This window comes from Babylonia areolata, chromosome 1 (genome assembly GCF_041734735.1).
Source record: "Babylonia areolata isolate BAREFJ2019XMU chromosome 1, ASM4173473v1, whole genome shotgun sequence".
In the NCBI taxonomy this organism is placed as follows: domain Eukaryota; kingdom Metazoa; phylum Mollusca; class Gastropoda; order Neogastropoda; family Buccinidae; genus Babylonia; species Babylonia areolata.
The window spans coordinates 93,850,789-93,863,246 of NC_134876.1; the positions used below are offsets into that span (position 1 = coordinate 93,850,789).

General features: G+C 42.2%; 1 protein-coding gene across 4 annotated transcripts in view; it reads right to left on the reverse strand.

The window, feature by feature from the left end:
- The window catches only part of LOC143289354 (retinoic acid receptor alpha-like), a 118,358-nt gene that overhangs the window by 66,824 nt on the left and 39,076 nt on the right, over positions 1 to 12,458 (reverse strand). The window contains exon 1 of one of the 4 annotated variants that reach the window (XM_076598352.1): positions 2,941 to 3,597. The exons of the other annotated variants lie outside the window; for them this stretch is intronic. The gene's annotated coding sequence lies outside the window, so the exon portion shown is untranslated. Of the gene's footprint in view, positions 1 to 2,940; positions 3,598 to 12,458 lie in introns of those variants that run through there. 4 annotated transcript variants of the gene reach the window in all.

A 12,458-nucleotide genomic window follows, 5' to 3' on the forward strand; every position in this document is an offset into this window, starting at 1 on the left:
TGTAGGGCCCGGTAGCCAATGTGTAGGAGCTAGTAGTCATATGTAGGGCCTGACAGTCAATGTGTAGGGCATGACAATCAATGTGTAGGCATAACAGTCAATGTGTAGGGCCTGGCAGTAATGTGTATGGCCTGGCAGTCAATGTGTAGGGCCTGGCAGTCAATGTGTAGGGCCTGGCAGTCAATGTGTAAGGCTTGGCAGTCAGTGTGTAGGGCTTGGCAGTAATGTGTAGGGCCTGGTAGCCAATGTGTAGGAGCTAGCCAATGTGTAGGGCCTGGTAGTCAATGTGTAGGGCCTGGTAGGCATTGTGCAGGGCCTGGCAGTAATGTGTAGGGCCCCGTAGTCAATTTGCAGGGTCTGGCAGTTCATGTGTAGGGCCTGAAGGTTAATGTGTAGGGTCTGGAATGTGTTGGGCATGACAGTCAATGTGTAGGGCCTGGCAGTCAATGTGTAGGGCCTGGCAGTCAATGTGTAGGCATGACAGTCAATGTGTAGGACCTGGTAGCCAATGTGTTGGAACTAGCAGTCAATGTGTAGGGCCTGGCAGTAATGTGTAGGACCTGGTAGTTATTGTGTAGGGCCTCACAGTTAATGTATAGGGCCTGACAGTTAATGTGTAGGAGCTAGTAGTCAGTGTAGGGCCTGACAGTCAATGTGTAGGGCCTGGCAGTCGTGTATGTGTAGGGCCTGGCAGTCAATGTCAGACTCTCGGGCCCTACACATTGACTGCCAGACCTTACACATTACTGCCAGGTCCGACACATTACTGCCAGGCCCTACACGACTGCCAGACCCTACACATTGAAAGCCAGGCCCTACGCATTGTCTGCTAGGCACTACACTGGGGCCTGACAGTAATGTGTAGGTCCTAGCAGTCAATGTGTACGTACCAGTCCCCCTGCCGCACACAGCGCTGTCACAGAACTTCATCGTAACTGGGTCACACCACATCATCAACAAAGCCGCTGTCGCGCGCTGCGGAATTTTTCACAAGAGATGACCTACACTGTTGTGTGACAAACCGCTCCTGACCTGATGGCCACTCCCAACGTTTTGTTGGGGTCACTTTAAACCATCGGTCGACCGTCATTGTATGTACAGTAACCGGACAAGCCACATTCTCTAACAGTAATATTTCGGTGAACAGCCGGTACATTTTTGTCCTGTTTTTGCTGGCATCTGTGAGAACACACACACACACACACACACACAGTATGCTTCCCTCGCATGTCATCATCAATGATATTCGCTCAGGATAACTTATGTAATACATGTGTACATCTTTTTTAAGTCCTATAATATATGCCGCCCATATCAAGGACGACATGGTCTTAACCTGTACTGACCATCGCAAAGACGAGGCTTTGTTCCTTTTTCTGTCTTTACTGTATTCTGTCAGCGCACGGGAAGCCCCTAGTACTAAGGCAGAGTCAACACCTGGCAGCGGCCTCTCTGGGTGATGACCATGAGGGGTGACTGGATAGGACACTTACTGGGCGACTCGGTGAGGCGTGACACCTGAACTGTCGATCGATAGTGCTTTACGTGAAAAGTAATCAGTACACACCTCACTGCTGACTTAACCACAGGCACACACACCGTCTGTTGGTGTAACCTTTGTGGGGCCAGGTGTCAGCGGCTGTGTAACATAGCAGATGATGATGATACATAATAGGTCGAGTGACATACTAGTGGTGGTGTTAGCCACGGATGTGTTCCCACTGCTTCACTGAGTCCTGAAATACGTTATCGCTGCCTGCTTCAATTAGTTTCTGTCTACCCCCTTCCACATCCCGGTCTTCTCTTTCTTTCACCCCCTTCCCCCAATCCGTCTCCTCTTTCCCTGGGGTAATGTCATGATGAACTGCTGTAATATCATTTCTAACATCTGCATACCATGTGCAAAAACAGCGGCGTTGGTGATTCCGCTATACATCACCGTTATATGTGTTCTTTGCTTGTAATGAGCTGTTTAATTAGTTCATTGTGTGTTCGCGTTGAGGAGATGCAAAAGCAAAAGCAAAGATTTTGATATTACATTAGCTTATAAGGAAACTTGAATCTGAATCAGAATCGGTTTGTCTCCTGGCAACATTTCTGCCCATCTGCATAATCACTGTCTGTCACTTCTGGGGCAGTGATAGTGACAGCAACGATCACAGCCTTGGTTAATACCACAACAATGTCACACAACCATGTTATTATGCATCATCATCATCTGTCGCATTACACAACCGCTGACAACTGACAACATTTTGGGTGATACGGACAGGTCAGTCCAATGTGTTTTGTGCTTGATTAAACTGTATTAAAATTCCGTATTCCGTACATCACTGCAAACACGATTTCAAAGAGTTCAAACCCACGTTACAATTCAGTGAACTGTCAACAACAACAACAAAATTACAGCTTGTTCACATTTTAAACGCTGCTGTCAGCCACAACAAAAATAATAAACACCACCACACCATAAACTGACACTGACTCGTTTGTAAATTAACTTGTCCTGTCTTTCCCACCCCCATAAATAATCACTATCCAAAGGAAATCATGACATTTTTAACACTACTAACCCAATGCTGAGCTGAATAGAATACATCAAATATTCAAATAATTAAACAAATTCCGGACAAAAAATGTTAATTTTCGCTCTCTTCTTCAGTCCTAAAAAATTTAACTGGGTCAAGAACTAGAACTTGAAGAAAAACAATACAAAAGAAAGATTTCTTGTAAAATTACGATTAAAAAAAATATTTTAAAAAAACAACAACACGATAATAACCACGGAACGAACTCTCGACAGCAAGACCCTAACCGCTTAGCAACAAAGGACACATTCGAAATTCTGTGATACACCAATGTACTCTTCAACACTGAACTCGTGCCAAAACAGCCCGACTGCTATGGATTAAAAAACATCACCACAAGTACTGTAGTCACCTTGAAGTAGCAGTGGGTGAACGGCAAGCCGAGGCAGTACAGCGTGGTAGTTGTTGGCCTGTTGTCAGGTCCGCCGAGCGACCTGCCCGCACCTCGTTACTCCCTCTTGCCTTCACTTCTCTTCAGGCCGCCATGAACAAAGAGCGGTCCAGCCCTCGGCAACCCACTCCTTTCCACAAAAAACACTATTCGCGACCACTGGCTACACCAAACGACGACTTCTCCGACTCGACACGACTGTCCGCTGCGATCTCTGCTGTCTGTATCTTGCTCAATACCGCCTCGACAGGCGAAATAGGTCAGCCCACGACCCATTTACCTATTGGACTGTTCCATTTCACCACAAGTGGGTCAGGCCGAGCGAGCTGGCGAGGCTATGTCAGCAACTAGGTCACATCGAAAATAGGTCGAGGGTGAGCGAGAGTTCACGCGCGCGGCGTTCAACTTTTATTTCGATCGCAGAAAAGAAGGGATGGGGAGGAGCACGGCCTTGAAGCCCGCCAAACCGTCAGCTGGTGTCACTAAGTGTGCTGAGAGGGGCCGCTGGAACCAGTGGGGGTTGGGTGAATCAATAACTCCCCGCACTCACAGATCGTCCGCCTCCGCCCTGGCCTAAAAACACTGCGCCGATTCGTCTGTGTCCGGGCGTGCACGTCATAGAAACAGTTGTTACGGCAACACCGCCCGAAGAGCACACCACCACCAAAAGCTCCAGCTCTGACCTTGAGAGAACACCCCCCCCCCCCCCCCCTCCCATCCCTCCGTTTCCCTCGCCCTCTTCCCTCTCACTTCATCCGCCCCCTCTTTCTTCCCCGTTTCGAACGCCCAGGTTTGCTTTCAAAGCTACGCTACACGCTAGTACAGTGAGCATGTCGTGCGCTGCTGTGCACCGTGCGATGGGGTGCTGGCATTTCCCTTTATGTAACTATGTTTAAAATTAACTTCAGTCGGTAATGAGAGAGGGAAAACGATAAACCCCAGAAACCACATGAGAGCACTTTAAAAAAAAAAGTACAACTAAATTCGCCAACTCTCTCTCTCTCTCACTCACTGACAAAAACACACATACACACGCTCAAACACATACACACACAGAGAGAGAAACTAAAGATAAGAACAGAAGCATCAGCAAGGATAATAAAAGCAACAACTGTAGGAACAACAATGACAGCATAAGTACTAACAACAACAATGTTGTTAACAACATGACATGAACGTTTTTGTATGATGCATAACATTAAAACTATGCTGTTTCACAATCACTGCGATGGATATTAATATCACTGCTGCTGCCACAACGATGTTCACTTCTGGTTGCATCAACAACAGTAGTGCTCAGATGCCGCTGACACATCCATTGCAGCCACTGAGATAAATGTTTACACAATTTCCAAAATGTCTATGATCGCAACCCACACTGAACTGTTATTATCCCCCTTTACCCGCCTACAATCCCCTCACACACACACACACACACACACACACACACACGATGCGACTAACTACGCTTACACTAGTTCCGTGATAATTATCGGAAGGAAAAACAATACAATAAGGTGTTGTTTTTTCTCTCCTAATAATACAGTACCCATCAGAATTTTTCATACCATAGTTACCCTTTTCGACACTGATTTTTCACTACCTGGTGGCTGTTGTGCTCTGCAGTCGGTCAGGACTCCAATAAAGTGTTGAAATTCAAGATGACAATCCAAAATATGTATGTAGAATTGACAGATGATGTTACAAATACGAATCTTTCCAACCTAAGACATAATCGTAACTATATTAAAATTTGTGAAATGAAAGCACTGGAACCGTAAGTCAGTTGATCATTCTTTTGGATGACAACTTTCCATCTGACACGCTTTTGTCGCCTGGCAGCATCTACATGAGTTTTCTCCCCTGAACCGACATTGCTTCGAAAACTGATACTGCTAAACAAAAAAGCGGTCGAGGGCCATGACCTATATTCTGTGACAACTCGCTAAGCCTAATGCTGTAGCAGTATCAGCATCATCATTATATATATATATATATATATATATATATATATACACCCCCACAATTAGTCCCACAATGTTTCTCTGTCGTTCCACTGAAAATAAATTTGAAAACTCCCGAAGTGTGCGTGTGTGTGTGTGTGTGTGTGTGTGTGTGTATTTCTTTTGTGTTCATCTTTCCTAGGAACATTTGTTCTCTCTCTCTCTCTCTCCGTCACACACACACACACACACACACACACACACACACACACACACACACATATATATATATATATATATATATATATATATGAGAGAGGAGAATGGATGAAAATTTTGATCACAGAAAACCGTAACACGATCACAAAGTTAATGGCGCTATCCTGGGGAAAAAAAAAAAAAGCAAAAAAAAAAAAGCTTTCCCCCTCCTCCGCCCCTCCCCCCACCCACCCCCCTACAGGAGATGGTCCACAACTAATGTAATTAATGGCTCTCATTCTGTTTCCATCCACTGATTGGCAGGCACGAAAACGACAACATGCCATTCGCGAATAATATATGAGAAAGCGAACAGTATCTCTTGCAAGACCTGAAATCACGCACTTGAACACATGCACATTCAATCACGCCGACTCCCACCCCCACCCCCCTCCTCCCAACACACAACTTTATTATCCATAAACTCACAGATTATGCATTCATTTGTCGTGAGTACTCACATCACATTGAACATATGTATCTAGAGCGCATTCACTCAAAACCATCAATTAAAACATGCATCGCGATGACTCAGATCAACAAATTAATACAGACTACGACAAAAAAAAAAAAAAAAAAAAAAAAAGAGAGGCAAGGCCTACAAGACTCACTTGTGATACACTTAATAAATAAAAATCTAATCGTTAAAATGTGTTCTGTATTTGTTATTATAAAGCTTCGCGTTAAAAAAGAAAAAAAAAAGAAAAGAAAAAAAAAAGTCCTAACCAGATTCGAATTAAGTCCCCTAGCATTAATTACAGAGTAATTTCCCTTTTTACTATCTGGACCAAAACGTTTGCAAAATAAATAAAACTTCCATGCTTAGCAAAAGAAGTTCCTGTTTGAACAAAAAATGATAATAATGACTGTTCTTGTTGTTGGGTCGAATATCAGATCAAAGTGCCAAGTTTAGAGAATACAAAAAATATAAACAGTAAATGCAGTTTGCATATAATTAGGCTTCATTTTTTAAATTTTTTGTGCCCATCCCAGAGGTGCAATATTGTTTTAAACAAGATGACTGGAAAGAACTGAATTTTTCCTATTTTAATGCCAAATTTGGTCTCAACTGACAAAGTATTTGCAGAGAAAATGTCAATGTTAAAGTTTACCACGGACACACAGACATACGGACACACACACACACACACACACACAGACACAGACAACCGAACATTGGGTTAAAATTAACACAGACTATGACAACAAAAAAAAGTATCCTGAAACACATGATAAAATCACCCACTCATTTACAAGTGTCCTTCGGGGATGCCTGCATGATGGTCACTTCCTTTCGCCATCCCGAATAGCTTTACTCTTATAACAGTAATATCAGCTTCATGTATTTCTCATTCTTGGTGTGCTTCATTATTATGTATACCTAGGTAACACCAGTGTTTGTGATTTAACTTAGTGTTGCTGAAGTGTGACTGTTGGTTGTGTGGAAGAGTCTGAGATAAAAAAACAAAACAAAACAAAAACAACAACATTGCCTGGAACACCTTCGCAATGACTTTGTCCTGGATCTATCTGTCGATGTCAATGGGACAGAATGAAAGATCTTGTTTGGCCAGTTCATTTTATGGTGCAAGTATCATTGTTTATTGGCAAATTCATTCTGGTGCAGTGTTCTTTGGTGCTTATTGGTTATTGACTATATATTATGACGCAGTGTTGTTTGTAAACACTGTTTGATTGTTTCCTTCTTGTATCCTTGTGCCGATTAGAAATTACTTTGTGCCGAGAAGTGAAGCGGCAGTGTGAGGACTCAGATAAAAGAAAGCACCACCGAACGACCCGCCACACGTTCTTTCATTGCTTTTTGCCTTGCTTGTATACCCCCTCCTTGCGAATAGACGCTGACATATTATGCCGCGAATGACATTCTACAGAGAGGAGCTTTATGTCTCTTTGGCTCTGAATGTGTAACCCCGCATGGTTCTATTCCTGAAACAAGTACGTCTAAAAGTTTCCTGTCACCGGCTTCCTTGGTGAGCACGGCTATGGAATCTGTGTCATGCACTGTCTGCGTGCTTCTATTTGTAGACGATGTATGAATTGACTCTTTGTCGCCAGATGGTGATTTTTTTTTTTAATCTTGTTATTTTTACTCTATTTTACTATATATTTTATTTTATTTTTTATTGTTATTTATGTTTATTCTTATTTTTCATTTTATTTAATTTATTTATTATTAAAATAATTTATTTTAAATAATTATTATTTTAATTATTATTTATCTATTTATTTTATTTTTTGTTCTTTTTACTTTATTTTATTTTATTTATTGTTTATTATTATTTTTTTAATTTTATCTTATTTAATTTATTTATTTACTTATTTATTTTATTTCATTTTATTTTTTTCTCCAGGCCTAACTAAGCGCGTTGGGTTTACGCTTGGCAGATGTGGTGAAGCGTATATGGATTTGACCGAACGCAGTGATGCCTCCTTGAGCTACTGATACTGATACTGTCGCCAGAACTCAGGTGGGCAGCTAACAGACAGGATTAACTGTCCATGAAAGAATGTTCGGTGAAGGGTAAGGAGGGAGTAGGTGTGATGCTTTCAGTTTCATTTATCAAGATATTGTTATCGTAAGATTCGAGTATAATTTTCTTGTTCATCATCGTGTGAGCAGTCATCGACGTTGTGACCTTTGACATAGTAAATTATTCATCGGGAAGTGTATGCATTTGGAATGTATTGTGCAATTGTCCGGACCAAACATTACCAGAAGGTGTCTGGTGTCTTTTTGTTTTTCGTTGGTGTTTATTTCAGTCTTCTGCTGTCCTGGCACCGGTTCCACTTCAGTCACAGTACTGTCTGTCTGCTGGAGAAGGTTAGGGAAGGGTTAGAGAAGTGGGGGAATTAAGTGTCTGTCTCTGTGGTTGAATGTTCTCGATAGATAAATCTCCCTTGCACCAATCAGGCTGCTCCTGGACATACTGCTGTCAATGGACAGGAAGGTAAGCTATATTTCGTCAGAGGCGAGCGCCACTGTTCACCTACCCTGTCATCCATCCTTTCTCATAAGTTGCATATTATATATATATATATATATATATATATATATATATATATATACATATATATACATGTGTGTGTGTGTGTGTGTGTCCATACCTTAAGGGAGTATCTGTCTGGTTTTCGTTTTTACAACCATCCTGGCAGAACATATGGTTCTGCCGTTTTAGTTCACTTACTGCTGGGGCCAGTATAAAGAACCAATAAAAAAAAAGAAGTTTTAAACGGAGGAAAAAAGCAACAGTATGGCGGCCACACTGAAGTGTAGTTAATGAAATACTATCACAGCAGAGCTTCGTCCTTTGAAATATATGTACATGTACCCAAGAACAAAATGACTATCCAAAACTTATAATATGTGTCAGTAACAACGCAACCAAAGAAAACTCCTTTATTTCTGTTATAACTAACTGGTTCGGGGAGGGGGGAGGTGGGATCTTTTTTCCCACTTTTTAATGAATTGATTTTAACCTATATTTTCAAATCCGAATTTTTACTCGCGTGTGGGTGGTACGGTGTGAGATCACGGCTGAGGACTGTTGTGCTGCATGTTGTCAGCTCCATTAATCATTTGACTTCGCACCAGTGCCAAGCCAAGACCAGTACAAAGACAAACACTTTCCTCCCACCTCCTCCTCCTTCTCTACGCGGATCACACGTCAGGTATCAAGCCAGCGCTTACCGTCACACTGCGCACAGGTCAATAAAATTAATGACAGGCCCACAGTCCAGCTACTCCAGACACACTTCCCCTAGTTTTCTTTCGTTCTTTCTTTCTTTCTTTCATTTGAACCTTTTCGCTGTCTCGGAAAGTATACATATTCCCATGAAATAAAAGTAGCTCGTTTTTTTTCCAAAAAAATAATATTAAATATAAAATCATATTTACTTGCAAGTGAACCTTTTCGCTGTCTCGGAAAGTATACATATTCCCATGAAATAAAAGTAGCTCTTTAAAAAAAAAAAAAAAAAATTAAATATAAAATCATATTTACTTGCAAGTTTATGGCACTGTTGTAAATACAGGGAAATGGCTCATTTTGTGTGCAGGATTCTGTGCAAGGTTGTGAATATCATTTCCTTGCCATCAGTGCGCGCGTACGTGTGTGTGTGTGTGTGTGTGTGAATGACATCCGTGAGCTTGATTTTGAGGTCCAATGTATGACAATCGCGATTGAGTTAAACGACCTATAGGATTTCGCCCTAAAGGTCATCACAATTTCTCCTTTCATAAAATTAACGACGGGCGCAACAGCTGAGTGGTTAAAGCGTTGGCCGTTCAAGCGGAGGGTCCCGGGTTCGAATTTCGGTAACGGCGCCTGGTGGGTTAAGGGTGGAGCTTTTTCCGATCTCTCAGGTCAGCATATGTGTAGAGCTGCTAGTGCATGAACCTCCTTCGTGTGCATACGCAAGCAAAAGATCAGATATGCATGTTAAAAATCCTGTAATTCATGTCAGAGTGCGGTGGGTTTTGGAAACAAGAACATACCCAGCATGCACATCCCCGAAAACGGAGTATGGCTGCCGACATTGCGTGGTAAAAGCGGTCATACACGTAAAAGCACACTCGTGTTTATGTACGTATGCACACGACTGAACGTGGGAGTTGCAACCCACGAACGAAGAAGATTAATAATGCTCTCTCTCTCTCCCTCTCTCTCTCTCTCTCTCTCTCTCTCTTCTTCCAATGACTCACGTGATCACTCACTCACTCTTTCTTTTTTTATCCATTGCAGATATCACAGGAGATCTTTCTTTTTCTTCGTCTTCTATTTTAGATTCCCCCAAGAGAAGAGGGGGAAAATGAAAAGAGACAGGCAAGAAAGAAGGGTGGGGGGAAAAGAAAGAAAGAAGAATGGGGTTCGTGGACTGAGAAGGGGGGGGGGCGAGGGAGTAGGGGGGCGGGGGTTGGCGAGAGGGTGGTGGTGGTGGCGAAGTTGAAAGGATGAAGAAAGAAAGGCAAGAAAGAAAAGAAGAGTTCTATACCTCAATTAAAAAAAATTGAATTGAGAAACAGATTTTAGTATAAAAAAATACCAACTAACAAACTAACTAACTAACTAAATAAATAAACCGTAAATTTTATTTCTTGCCATGCTCACTCCCAGCCTGCAGAAGAAGCAGGCACTCCCTATACAACACAGGGGGCGAGAATCATACCGTACTGGAAACATGACCGAACAGAACTCGATCTCTTTATCAGCTTCCTGACATGACGTCGACCGGCCTGTAAATTGTATGTCATCGTGGCCTGTGCCCTTATCTCCCACCCTGTCGTCCTTTTGACAGCAAAGGCGCTGGTAGAAGGCTAACAGTGTTGTCGTGTTTTGACACTTCTGGTTAGCCTGTCTAACCCCACGCAGTAATGCGGGGGCCCGCTATTGCGGGGGCCCGATATTGCGGGGGCCCGCTATTGCGCGAACGAAGAAGCGGAAAAGTTGCCAAGGTGATGCAAGGAGGAAGGTGGCAGGATGAGTTAGACGTTCGCCTGCCAATTAAAAATCCCGTGGGTCCGAGTTCGGTGGGAAGCAAAAGGGCAGTTTGATTTAGGGCGGCAGCGGGGTTTGAACTTGCATAACTTGCACACGTCTCACTGTAAGCTCTCTGGGCCTACCAGCCGTTCCGTGGGGGGGAGGGGGGGTATGATTTCTTGGAAAATTTACTTTGTTGTACTTGCACTTTCTCTTGGAAAATCTACTTTATGTTGTACTTGCACTTTTTCATTCAACATGGTAGCACGTTTGATCGAGGGCAGACGCAAAAGAGTTAAGTCCTTGTTGTCGATGAGTATAAATATCATAAAAAGAGAAACACAGCACATGCGTTTAACTGGAGGTGCTGGCGGTATCCGGCCTGCACAGCCTCCATCCGGACAAACCAGTTCAACCTTCAATGCTGAAGACTAAATCCAGTATGAATAAAAAGTATTGCATTTATTGCAATGGACAACGTTTTCATTTCAAAATGATTGCAGTGTACTGCGCTTTGTAATAAACAGTTATGTCAAGGTTATTATTGGTGGAATCGCTTTAGTGACGCGTTGAAGCATCCATTATGTTGACATTTTTCATGTTGATTTTAGTTCTTAATATACTTCTATGTGTGTACCTGATCATATAAAGTGTGAGTATAAAGAATGTGATACATTTGCCCAAGATGTGATTAGAAATCAAGAAGCACAATGGGTTTTCTTTTTCTTTGTTTGTTGAAGTATAGAGAGCGTAATGCTAAAGGCTGCATAACAAAATAACTATCAAGGATAAAACCGACATTTTTCGTATTTGCTGCACAAAAGATTATTTTTTGTTTTAATAACAAGCTCTTTGTCTTGGTTGCTTTATTAAATAAGGTAAATTTAAGGTTTTAATCTTAGTTTACGAATTAAGCTGGGTTTTTTTTAAAATTTAATATGATTTTTATTTTATTTTCATAATAAGACAGAGAACAGGTGTTCTTGGTTTCATTTTGTCCAGTTTTTCGGAAAATGCGAAAAATGACTGGCATTTCCTCATGTATTAATTTTGTTCTTCCAGGTTACTTTAGTTATTTTTTTTTTATTGAGAAGTTGAGAAGACGAAAGATGATTTCAGGATGCCGTGTTATGTTTTGAATTTATTTTCAAGATTCGAATGAATGCAATATCAACATTTTCTTTGCCAGTTTATTTGTTGGTATCATATTATGACCACCTGAGATTTGTTTATAAGGTAGTGTTTTTGAGCTCGATGCTTTGAATGTTGGGATTGCAAAAGTGATTTTGTGGAATAAAAAAACTGTGACACCTCTTTATTTCCCTTTATTGTTTAAAAATATGCATTGTCTTTGCCATGAAGATTAGCAGCCTAAAGTATAAAACGACAGTGTCGCCTAAGGTATAATATACGTTGCAGCCTTACTGCATCGTACGTAGGCTGCAACGTTTACTACACCTTAGGCGGCCCTATACCTTAGGCTGCATCGCATATTATTGTCAGTACAGTATTCCCCAGGCTGCGTCTACACTGTCGCGCAATAGCGGGCCCGCGCAATAGCGGGCCCCCGCAATATCGGGCCCGCGCAATAGCGGGCCCCCGCAATATCGGGCCCGCGCAATAGCGGGCCGCGCAATAGCGGGCCGACCCCCGCAGTAAGCCATGAATGAGGTCAAGATAATGATGCCGGATATGACGTAGTCTGGGATGTATTGTGCACCTTTCTCGGTGTGAAGAAAGCATGCCAATAAAATGGATGCTCGCGTGCATAGATCTAGAT